The sequence below is a fragment of the Phaseolus vulgaris genome, chromosome 1 (assembly GCF_000499845.2).
Source record: "Phaseolus vulgaris cultivar G19833 chromosome 1, P. vulgaris v2.0, whole genome shotgun sequence".
Classification (NCBI taxonomy): Eukaryota; Viridiplantae; Streptophyta; class Magnoliopsida; order Fabales; family Fabaceae; genus Phaseolus; species Phaseolus vulgaris.
Genome location: NC_023759.2, coordinates 3,013,750 through 3,025,793, shown reverse-complemented (window position 1 = coordinate 3,025,793; position 12,044 = coordinate 3,013,750).

Sequence of the window (12,044 nt, the reverse complement as noted above, 5' to 3'; positions counted from 1 at the left end):
TCTTTATTAAATATTTTTTATTATTATTTGTAATATCATTGTAATAATAATAAAATATTCATAACTAACTAATCAAAGTTATAATATTTTAAAACTAAACTAAATTAAATTAATAAAATATTTATAATAATAATATTTTTAAATCAAATAAATATTAATAAAATATTCATAACATAATTGACTATATATATATATTATAAGATCCATTAATATTTTATTAATAAATTTTAAAATGAATTACTTACATTGTTTATAAATATAAATTGATATTTATCTTTTTAATTCATCATAAAAGCTTCATCCTCAAGGATTTCTTTTCTGTTTTTTCTATTCAACAAAATAAAATTCTAACTGTTAAATTTGTGTCGTATTAAAATTATGAAGAGTTGGAGAAACGTAGATTATAGTGAACCAATTGAATCTTAGTTGTGGTAAGTAAAAATAATCCTATCTCGAGTTGTAGTTTTTCTTTTTTTTTGGATATATGTTAAAGGAAGGTATTGTTGATGAATGACTAATTTCTTGGAGGTTGATATAGGTTGATAGAGTGAAATAAAAGGTTTAAGAAAAAAAAATTATTTGGTAAAAAAATATTTCAAGTCAAGTAAACATGGCTAATAATCATTCTACTAAATGTGATGATTATTTGGAAGTATGGATTGTAATTTTTTTATAATATGATAATTATGATAAAATTGTGGAGTTATAATTGTATATTTGTCGTTGTGAGTTTAGGGAGAACTTTGTTGTTGAATATGTGAAGGAAAGAACCATTGTAGAAGTTAGAAGTTTTTAGAAAAACATTGAGTTTGAGTTGTTCAGTGTTCAGTGTGTGTTATACGAGGTTTAAAAATGTATATTAATTACACTAACCACCTTACATTATCAAATTGTCTAATTTGAGTGATGACTTACAACTTGAGCAAGAAAGAAATCAAAACGATTCTCTCCCTTCTAGAAGCATATCACTCAAACGTTGGAAAGAATGCTCAAGTGATATAACTGGCTAGAGTGATATAGTATGTGCCTCAAATGCTATTCAAAACACTTAAGCATGACAAAGTAGTGCACACATGTCTTGAATATGTGACGCTCAAATATCATAAGATAGTGGATGAACCTTTTTGCTGAATTTCTTTCAACAAAGTGATGATCACTCAAGCATGAGCTTTAATGCTCAAGTAACAAAATGATTGTTGGAATGACAAAAATCTTGAAGGAATGTTATTCTTTGAGTTGCATTTCACTCAAACAATAAATGTCACTTAAGCAAAAAGAGTATAACATTATTTATAAAGACGAAGCTATTTAATAAAACTTACTTAAGGTGTACATTATTTATTCCACTAATATGATAATGGGATTGATGGAGAAGTTACACATGGTAATTGATGGAGACTATTTATAATGATCTAAATATGTTTCTTAATAATACTAAAATGTATTACAGATCTTAAATCTAAGCTAATTTTCAAATTCTAGCTCAATCTCAAAATTTTGTTCAATCCCAAAAACCCTAAATGAGTTCATATTCTTTTCACAATTTAACAATCATCTTAATCTTTACTTAAGCCTTAATCTCTACTTGAATCTTAATCTTTCACTAATCTCACACCCATTTGTGAATTTGTCATGGTGTTTGATTAAAGAATTGAAGTTTTTATTTTTATTTTCAGAACTTGAGCAAATATCACTTCACAAAACAACTAAGACCACTAGGAAGAAACGTTTGAAGAGAAGATAGACATTCGAATTAAAACTCCCAAGTTCAATTAGTAAATTCTAACAACTTATCTACTTTAAATACTTTTTTTTATAATTTTCTTGTTAACTTAATTTTTTTTATCTAAATTATTTTATTTCTTTCAATCATTGAAAGGAATATAAATTATATATAACGAAATATTTGCATCACTCAGATTAAGTCCCTTTCCATAGTCAAACACTACCTACTTTTAATATTATACATATATAAATATAATATAATATAACATAAATAATTTATGAATGTGTAGCTGATAAAGATATAATTTATTGTGACAACATGCACCATCAACCCTAAACCATGAAACGGTGTAGATGACCCACTTCACCTATCACAAATCTATATATAATTAATATTTCTATTATATATTATATAAAATTAAGTAACTACAATACTTAGAAGGCTTACATTTCCATCTAGAATCAATAAAGATCTCAACCATATTTAATTCTCTGTTTACTTAGTTTTTCTTTATTTTTTTTTATATTTTTAAATTTTAAATTTTCTATTTTTTGTTATTGATCTCATTCGATATTCACATAAAAATATAAAAATGCAATCGACAATTATTATGTATTTTTCTCTTAGGATGCATTTCCTTTTTTCTTCCAACATGTTCTTTTTACATTTATATTTATTTTGTCATGATATTAAGAATTTAATTTTGTTTTCCATCATATTCCTATGCGTTTTGTTTTGTTATGTAGCCATAAACAGAAATGTTGATTCTTCTCTTGACATTCATAGTTAATTGTACTTATTTCTCCTTTTTTTATTTAACAAATAAATCAAAATTTATTTTGATTTAACAAATATATCAAAATTCATAGTTACTTGTACTTATTTCTACTCTTATTTCTCCTTCGATTTAACAAATTATATTTTTGGAATAAGTCAATGGTATCCTCTTAACTCCAAAAATAAAGTGGAATTCATTGATAAAAATGTTCTATATATAATTGGAAACAATGTAAAAATATGATTTTTTTTTCTTGGCTTGTGTATATCTTTTCATCATCACTACATCAAAGTATTTTTTGGATGGACCAAACAACCAATATTTGGAGCAATCTCAAAGCTCATTATTATTTTAGATATGAAATTTAAGCCTCTTCTATAAAACAAAGTGATTTTTTTGTCATATATTTCTTTTCTAAACTTCGAATAAATGGAAGAATTTTTAGTTGGATCCAATTTGTGCAAGCATTGTTAAATGTACTTGCAAGGTTGCATCCATCATTGCTCAAAGAAAATTAGAGGACTGGGAAATACAATTTCTACGCATATTTAATGATCAACATGTAATTGTTCAATCTCAAGTTCTCGTGATGGATTCATTGCCTCCTATGACAAAAAATATTTTCATAAGTTGCTTAACAAGAAAGACAATTATTAGTGAACGAGACTTTAACCACTAATGTCACCACTGCAACAAAATATAGTTATATCAATGTTGTTGGCTCAGGTTCAAATTATAATTTTTGTGGCTGAAATGGACACACTGAGAGTACCTCTTTTCACAAACATTACTTTCCTTCCAACCTTGATCACAAGAACAACAAGGTGTGTCTCATCATGGTAAAATTTGCACTCATTGTGGTAAGAATGAACATATTATTGATGTGTGTTATAGAAAACATGAGTTTTCTCTAGGACATCGATTATACAATGACAAATTTTCATCCACCAATAGTGTTGTGATTGAGGAATGAAAAATCACAGAGAAAGGTAATAAGGCTACCGCTAAGGAGCTTCAAGAGATTCACTTTTCATTTTAGTAATATCAAGCTCTATTAACTTTAATTAAACAACCATCGAATACACCTTTAATATCCCAAGTTAATCAAATTAGCTTCATTTTATCAACATACACACATCTCCAACCCTAGCTACAATAAAGTATAATGTTGGTGGAAGTATAAAAATATATAAAGCACGCCTTGTTACCAAAGTTACAACCAGATCAAAAGGTAAAATTACCTTTATATTTTTTTCCTTGTTTCTAAACTTACTATTGTTTCTTGCTCTAGCTTCCATTTATAATTGGCACCTTAAGCACTTTAATGTCAACAATTCTTACATGGTGAACTACATGAAGAGATTTACATGCACTTACCTTCCATCATTACTCCCTTTCTTCCCAATCAAGTATGCAAGCTCCAACATTATTTATAATGGTTAGAACAAGCTAATCAAAAGTAATTTTCTCAACTTTCTTCATTTCTTCTCAGCCATGGTTACCACCATTATGCATCTGATCATTCCTTATTTCTCAACTTTTCTAGATTAATGACCACAAATTTCCTTGTTAATGTTGGTGATATTGTTCTTGAAAGTATAAACATTTATGAAATACAACATATCACCCAACTTCTTGATGACACTTTCAAAACAAAGGATCTTGGTAAACTTAAATATTTTCTTGGCCTTGAAGTTGCTTGGAATAAGTTTGGTATTTACATCTCTTAATGAAAATACACTCTTAACATTTTCTCAGATTGTGGCATGCTCGTTTCTTGTCCAATTTCTACACTCATGGACTATTCTACTCGCCCATATGCCATTACCGACAAACCTCTCCTGGATGCATCAACTTATTGTCACCTCATCAGTAGATTAATCTATCTAACCACTACATGTCTTGGCTTCACACATGTTGTTCATAATCTTAGTCAATTTATATATGTTCCTACCAAAAATCATTCACAAACTATCTCTCACATTCTTCATTACTTAAAGAAAACACTCAACTTAAGTATTTTTCTGTCAACAACTAACTTCCTCTAACTCAAAGCCTTTAGGCCTTTTTATTGGGTTGGTTGCCCAAATATTCAATATTCAATGTTCAATTACAAGATTCTCTATTTATCTCATTAACTCTCTCATTTCTTGGCGCTCCAAGAAGCAACCCACTATTTCTCGTGGTTCATCGAAAGCTAAATATTGTTGCCTTGACTATCACAAACTTGACGATCTACACATTCCGTTTGAACGTCCAAACTCCTCTATCGTGATAATCAATTTGCTCTTCAAAAAGTTGCTAATTAGGTTGTCCATGAACGCATTAAGCACATTGAGATCAATTAATTTGAAGAGAAAACTAATTTTGATTTATTCAAAACTTCTTCAAGTAGCTTCTTTTCATCTCGCTAATATCTCTACTAGAATTTTATCACTTTCATTATTTCATTATTTCAAGATATTTTGGTAAGTTAGATTATTAAAGCGCATTAAGACTTATTTAGTTCATTATATTAAAATTAAGTTAGAAAATAGTGATAAATTCGATCCGACTCAATAATATATATGTTATAAATATTTTTATTTATTTGAAAATTTTATTATTAATATTTTTATATTTCTATCATATAAATATTATTTTTATATGAATTATAAATATTCTTATTATCTTATAATCACCAAAAACATTATAAATATTTATTTTAATATTTTAATATATGTATATATACATATTTAATCAAATTTATTAAGTTAATTAAAAAATTAAATTGAATTAAACTCAACTTAAACATTATACCTAAATTTTATGATTATTAAAAAGTTATGAAAATAACCCTATGAACTGACTGTGTTTAAACACCCTTGTAACACACCTCGTGAAACATTGGATAAATATAAGAACATATATTCTTAATTGTGTTTTAGTTTTAAAAAATAAATATTAATTTTGTTTTAGAAAATACCAAATAAGAGGTGTATTATTATTTAACAGAAGTGATGAATCCAATAGTGTGATGGGTAAGATCCAGCTTGAGAAAGACAGTGAACACAGAGTACAGACACCACTCATGTCAACATGACAACCTCCCACTATCCATTTATATCTACTAATAATCACTACTCTATATGGTAAATTAATAAATACACTTCTCTTTATATATATATATATATATAATATTTAGTTATCAATAATCTTATAATTTTTTATTTTATTTTTCTCAACCCTTTTATTTTATTTTGTTGCTTTGTGTGTATTTTTGCATACATCTAGGTACATGAGTTTTCAATTGCACTAAGATTTATATTTGGACTATGTTTGTAAGTTTTTTCAATATTTTCTCTCATCCCTTGTAATTGAAGTTTAACATTCTTTCAGAAAAGCTTAAAAAAATGTATTTTTTTAATTTTAATAAAATATTTTTAATTTTTTACTTTTGTTTTTGCATTATAATAAATATATATGAGTAAACTAATTAATAATTAAATAAAAATTAAAAAATATAAACCATAAAAAGAGTAATTAGTTTTTGTCTTAAAAATTGAAAAATATAGTTCAATATTTTTTTTAAGAAAGTGGGACACGAGGTCTACCAAAATAAATTTGTTTATTGCACGATTTTATTTTAGTAGTTATAATCATAAGTTAGCTTAAGCTAACTTTTTTTAAAAAATTTCACCAACTTATATAATTTATTATTTTATTTTAAATAATTAAATAATCTTTTTTATATTTATAAGTTAACTAATTAGTTAGATTAAATACTCTTAATTCAATTATTTCTTTTTCAGCTCTCAACATATAATTTATACTAGAGTGTGTAATATACAATACTATTCTAAAACAAACACCCCTATTTATCTTTGCATGATGGACATTTTGTATAAACTTAAAATAAGTTCTTTTAAATAAAAAGTTTAAAGAATTTTTTTACTAATTATTTTTTAAAATAAACTGACTAAACAAATACATCAAATTGTGTACAAAAGTATTTTGATTAAAAAAATAATTACAAACAAACTGATCCTATATATATCACTTTCTCTCGATATCTTTTCGTATCTCTTTCTTTTTCATACCTTAGTAAGCTTAATCCATAACCTTTTGGTATCACCCCCACCAAAACCCTACTTTAGGGTGTGAAATGATAAAGTTTTTTGACATGTTTTTGGTAATCACTTGTGATATAGACTTTTAAGGTAAGTATTAGAAAGGTCAATATTTTACAATTATAAAAAAAAAAAAAACAATAGGATAAACTTGTTTACATAATTAATAATATTGGCAAGTTCTCCTCTACCTCCAATACATTCCATACACCTTCATATATTTTTCCAACAATACCCTTCGGAGTATGATGAAAACTATGTTGTCTTCTTCTTTATTTTTAAGTGATGATGATTACTTGTGGTGACTAGTGATGAACATTGATGATTGAGGTAACTTTTGTAGTTTTTTTTCGTGGTGATGATTTGTTTTCGTTTGTAAATTTTGTTCATTTTTGTGAAAGATACAAAATCGAAGAAAATTCAACGAAATATAAAAATAGAGTACAAAACTAATTTTTTTTTATCACAAACTGATAAATGTCAAATACAAAAAAATCTTCTCATCTTGTTTTACACATGCTATCGAATACAACAACTAAAAAAATGAAAAGATAAAAGTTGAAAAAAAATATTAAAATGTTGTTGAAGTTATTTAAAAAAAAAGAAAAGTAATGTTTTGTTTACAAATATTAATTTTTTTAAAAAAATATTAAAATTAATTTTTGAGAATTAATATAAAAAAGAAGAAGAGAGGTTGAATTTGGAGGAAGAATTTAGAATAATATTAGAGTATTTATTTAATATAGAAAATAGGAAGATGGGAATGATGATTAGGCCCTTTTGGGTAGGCCCATTGGCCATACTTGAAGGTTCTCACCCTCCAATGGAGCCCACTCCTCACATGGGTACATAGAACCCCTTCCTTGCATTTCCTTTCACAACACACACAAATGGGTCTCTGTCAGATTGGATTTAAAGTTTGAAAGGATGGCCATTGGGCCCTTTTGTTCTCCTAATTAAGTAGTAAGGTATCACACCATCCCAAATATGTTACCAATCAATATCAAAATAATACTAAAATAATAATAATAACAATAACACTAATTTTAAACTTCCATCTTTCAAATTCAATCAATCAAACCCCTTTCCATCCAAAACAGACTAAATTCCAAACAACTTCTTAGGCCAAACGTCTGATTCAATCAAAATTAAGTCCAATGTACACCATTTTCTCTACACAGACACTGCCTGCGATATACTTCAAACTAATCAACATGCCACAAGCAAAAACACAAGAAAAATAACTAATTAGTTATCAAATATTAGACCAAAATTGTTAAATTTATTTTTCCTGTTCAAGAAATAAAAACATCTCATCATAGATTAATTTTTTAAAATTAAGTTAATTTTAAGATTTACCTTTTAAAATAATATCGAATCATATAAAATTTATTTTAATTAAAGTTTATTAAATTGATCAAACTACTTGTATCATGTCATTATCGAATCATTAATAGTTGACATACAAATTAACAAATCTAAGGATAAAAAAGTGTTGAAATTTTTATTAAATAAATATAAAAATATTTTATTAATATAAATTGATTTTTTTAAAAATTAAATTAAATTTAAAATTTATTTTTTAATATTATTTTTTTATTGACACATGCAGAACAAAATTGAGTAAAATAGGAGTTTGATTTTGATTAAGTTTTGTTGATTAAAATATAATTTATAGTTATTTATGATAATGAGATGGTAGGTGCATGGAGGATATGATGGGGGTGGGGGCAGTGGAGCAGCGCACGCAGTTATGACATAATGAAGTGTGCAGTGCATTGGGAAACAGCTCCCGCGCTGTTCCCGCGCGCTTTCCTCGAAACGACACCGTTGGTGGGTCCCTCAGGAAATTTTTATACATATAACCTCTGAGGTGGGACCCACGACTGTGACAACGTGACAGTGACACAAAATTGCAGCTTCTGTCAGAAAACCACTCAACTCAAACTCACAGTGAAACAACAACAGTGGTCGTTAACTCTATGTTTCTATCTCCTCATTCTCATAACATTTATATATACGTATTAAAAATTCATACACAAATGGGAAGTTTAAAATTGAAATTAAAAAGATAATGTGAATATATAAATATTAAATTTGAAAGAATATAAAATATTGAGGTATTATAAAGATAGTGTTTGTTTGTTTGAAGAGAAAAAGAGAGAAGTATGGGTTTGAAGAAAAATGTGAGTACTGTTTGAGTCTCAAAGTTTCAGACACCACACAGTGGTTCAACGTACGGGTTTTCATGATTCCAATTTATAAATTTTCGCTTTCCCTACTCTCTGTCGGAAATAACAAAACTAAATTCCTGTAAAAACTCATATTATTAATTATTACTAAAAAAGTATAGACATTCCAAGAGATAAAAAATCAGATACATGAGATTCGTAAAATTAGTATATGTTGTGATACCAAGAAATTAAATGTATATTATAAGAAAATTATTAGATACAAAATAATTTTAAATATAAAAAATTAATTATTATATCAATTAAATTAAATAATATTTTAAAATTTAAAAAATTATTGATATTTAAATTAGTTTTAATTATTATAATATCCAAATTAATATTGAATTAGTTATTAATAGTTTGCATATCAACATTAGGATTTAAATAATTAGTAATTAAAAAATATATATAATTAATTAAATATTAATTTAAAAATTATTTACCAATAACAGAAATTAATTTAAATATTACTAATTTTTTAATATTTAAAATAATATTTAATTTAATTAATTAATTTATTAAAAAATATTTTTTATTAATATTACGAGTCTTATTTCATATTCAATAATCTTTAACTACTGTCATAGTCTAATCTTTTAGGACTGACTAAAACAATTCCATTGTATTTATCCTTCATCTCATAGTTTAAAGTTTATTTATAGATTTAAAGACCCACTTAACTTTTCAATTGTTTTCTATATTTTGTATAGTTTTTTTTTTTTTTTACGTTATTGTGTTAGAGACCAAAAAACTTCAACATTAAATCATATCAAATTAATTTGACATACTTTACTCTGTGACTGATCGTAAAAGTCAGTATGTCGATCATAACCCACCTGAAAGTAAATCATAATTCACAATTTTCAATCAATTTTAACTAATATCAAACAATAATGTAGAAACAGTATATTGCAAAAAAAAAAAAAAAATCTATCTTATTTTGTTTCTTTTCTTTGTCGATGAGTGAGTGTGTCACGAGAGCTTTGAAGAAAGTATTACCACTGTTAAGACATTTTTGGCGTTTTATTATTCTGTCAAATCTTATTGAATCATCAAATAGTGTGTGCCTAATCCATATTAGTAGGATTATAAGGATATATCAGCTAATAAAAAATATATTACTGAAAATATGACACTAAAGAAAAGTTTACGTAATTGTTTTTTATAAAACTCATGCTTTACAATCAATCTTACCATTTTTCTTTTTTTCTACATAAACTTATGTTTTGATCATCCCCTTATACTTATTAGGGTGTGAAAACAAAAAGAAATACTTTAAAAATATATTGTTTTTGAAAAATACCCTTCCATACAAAATAAATTATTTAAAGTCAGGCTAATAAATTATTTAAAGTTAGGCTAGTTAGTAAAGTTTGATTGTAAAGATATACTTTTAAATTTTAGTGAACTAATTAATATACCAAAATTGAGAATATAGAATAAGTTTAGGAAAGTGAGTCAAAGCACCACCAAATTCAAACAACTTAGATATATTAATTTATGTAACAAATCAATCCAATCCAAACTAAATATAACTTCTAGGAATATTGACTCTATTTTATCTACTTACTTAAATATACAAAATTGTTTGAAAAATAAAATGAATATTACAATTTAAAATTGTTTAAAAATAGAATATCATCATATCATAATACAAGTTCGTTTGGAAAGAAGCGATTGTCATAATCTAAAGTTCTTAATAAACAACCATCACATAAGATAATAATACAAATTCGTTTGTAAATAAGTGACCATCATTATCATCCTAAGTGGTTTGAAAATAAATGATCATCCACATCGGATCAAAGTAGTGCGAAATCGTTTGAGAATAAACAACCATAATAATTACTACTTTAATTACACTAAGCTTGGACCATGGACCTATAATTGTTGCAAAGTTCAATTTGGAGTTAGTCATGATAATATGACTCATTTTTCAAAGCTCGACCAAAAATATGATCAGAGCTAAACTTCAAAACAAGGTCCGATTACCCTAAAAATGGGTTTTCAAGCTTGGAGGGCTTTTGTTTTGCCCAATACCAAAAAATAGTGAGAATATAAAACACGTTTGAGATAGTTGAGTCAAACCACTTGCAGATCTAAACCACTCAGATATATTCAAAAACAAATTTCTATTACAACAAAAATCAATCCAATATTTGATAATAGATTAATCAACCCAATATTTGATAACAATTTTTATTGGATATTTCACTAGACTGAAAAACTTGTAAATATAACTTCCAAGGAGTACGACACAATCTCATCCAATTACTTAAATACTCTTATCTCAAAGCTCTTACGAACCTGAGCATAGTAGAATCTTCTGCATAGGGATCATTTTTCGGTTTCCATCGAACAAAACTCAATAATCCATTAATAGAGAAACCAACTCGTCCAACAACTTAATCATCCACCTCGAACGATTCCTCGTTAAAATCAATTAGTAAAATTTAAATTAAATAAATAATAAACTGTTTCTTACATATGTTTTTTATCTTAAAAATATATTTTTTAAATTAATTTACTACAATTAAGGTCTATGAAAACACTTTTCAATGAAAATTAGTTATATGTATATATATTATCTTGAAACACATTTGAGCTTTATTTCTCACTACAAATCTTCAATAGACACAGCTGCGGTCTACCCTATTTATGACGGACAGAGCTTGCATATAATTTCTTTGTATTTTTGAATTTAACGTTATAAGAAGAATATTTTATATTATTTACGTTCTAATAATAATTTTATTAAATAAATTCATAACAAATAATGTATGCAACATTTATTACAAGTCACCACTAACATGTAAAAAGGAAAAATTCTTTTGTTGTGGTACTAAAATATTAATTGTTTATACAATAGCATTATGTGACTATTTATTAATTGAAGTATATTTGATTACTTAATGAATATTTAATTTGTTTATCATATAGAAATAATAATTTATTTTAAATAGTATTGTAACACTAATCTTGAAAACGAAACTATTATTTCTCTCGAAGAAAGTTCCTCAAGCATGCTCTAATCTTAAATTCGACTTTTATCCGGATTTCCTCACTTATATCTGTTAACCTATATTCTTCTCAAAGTTTTAGCTTATAGTTTTTAGAAAACAAAAGAAAATTTAGTCATCAAGAACCAATTTAATTTAAAAAAAACACTTATTTATAAATATTTTATTTTTGTCTTC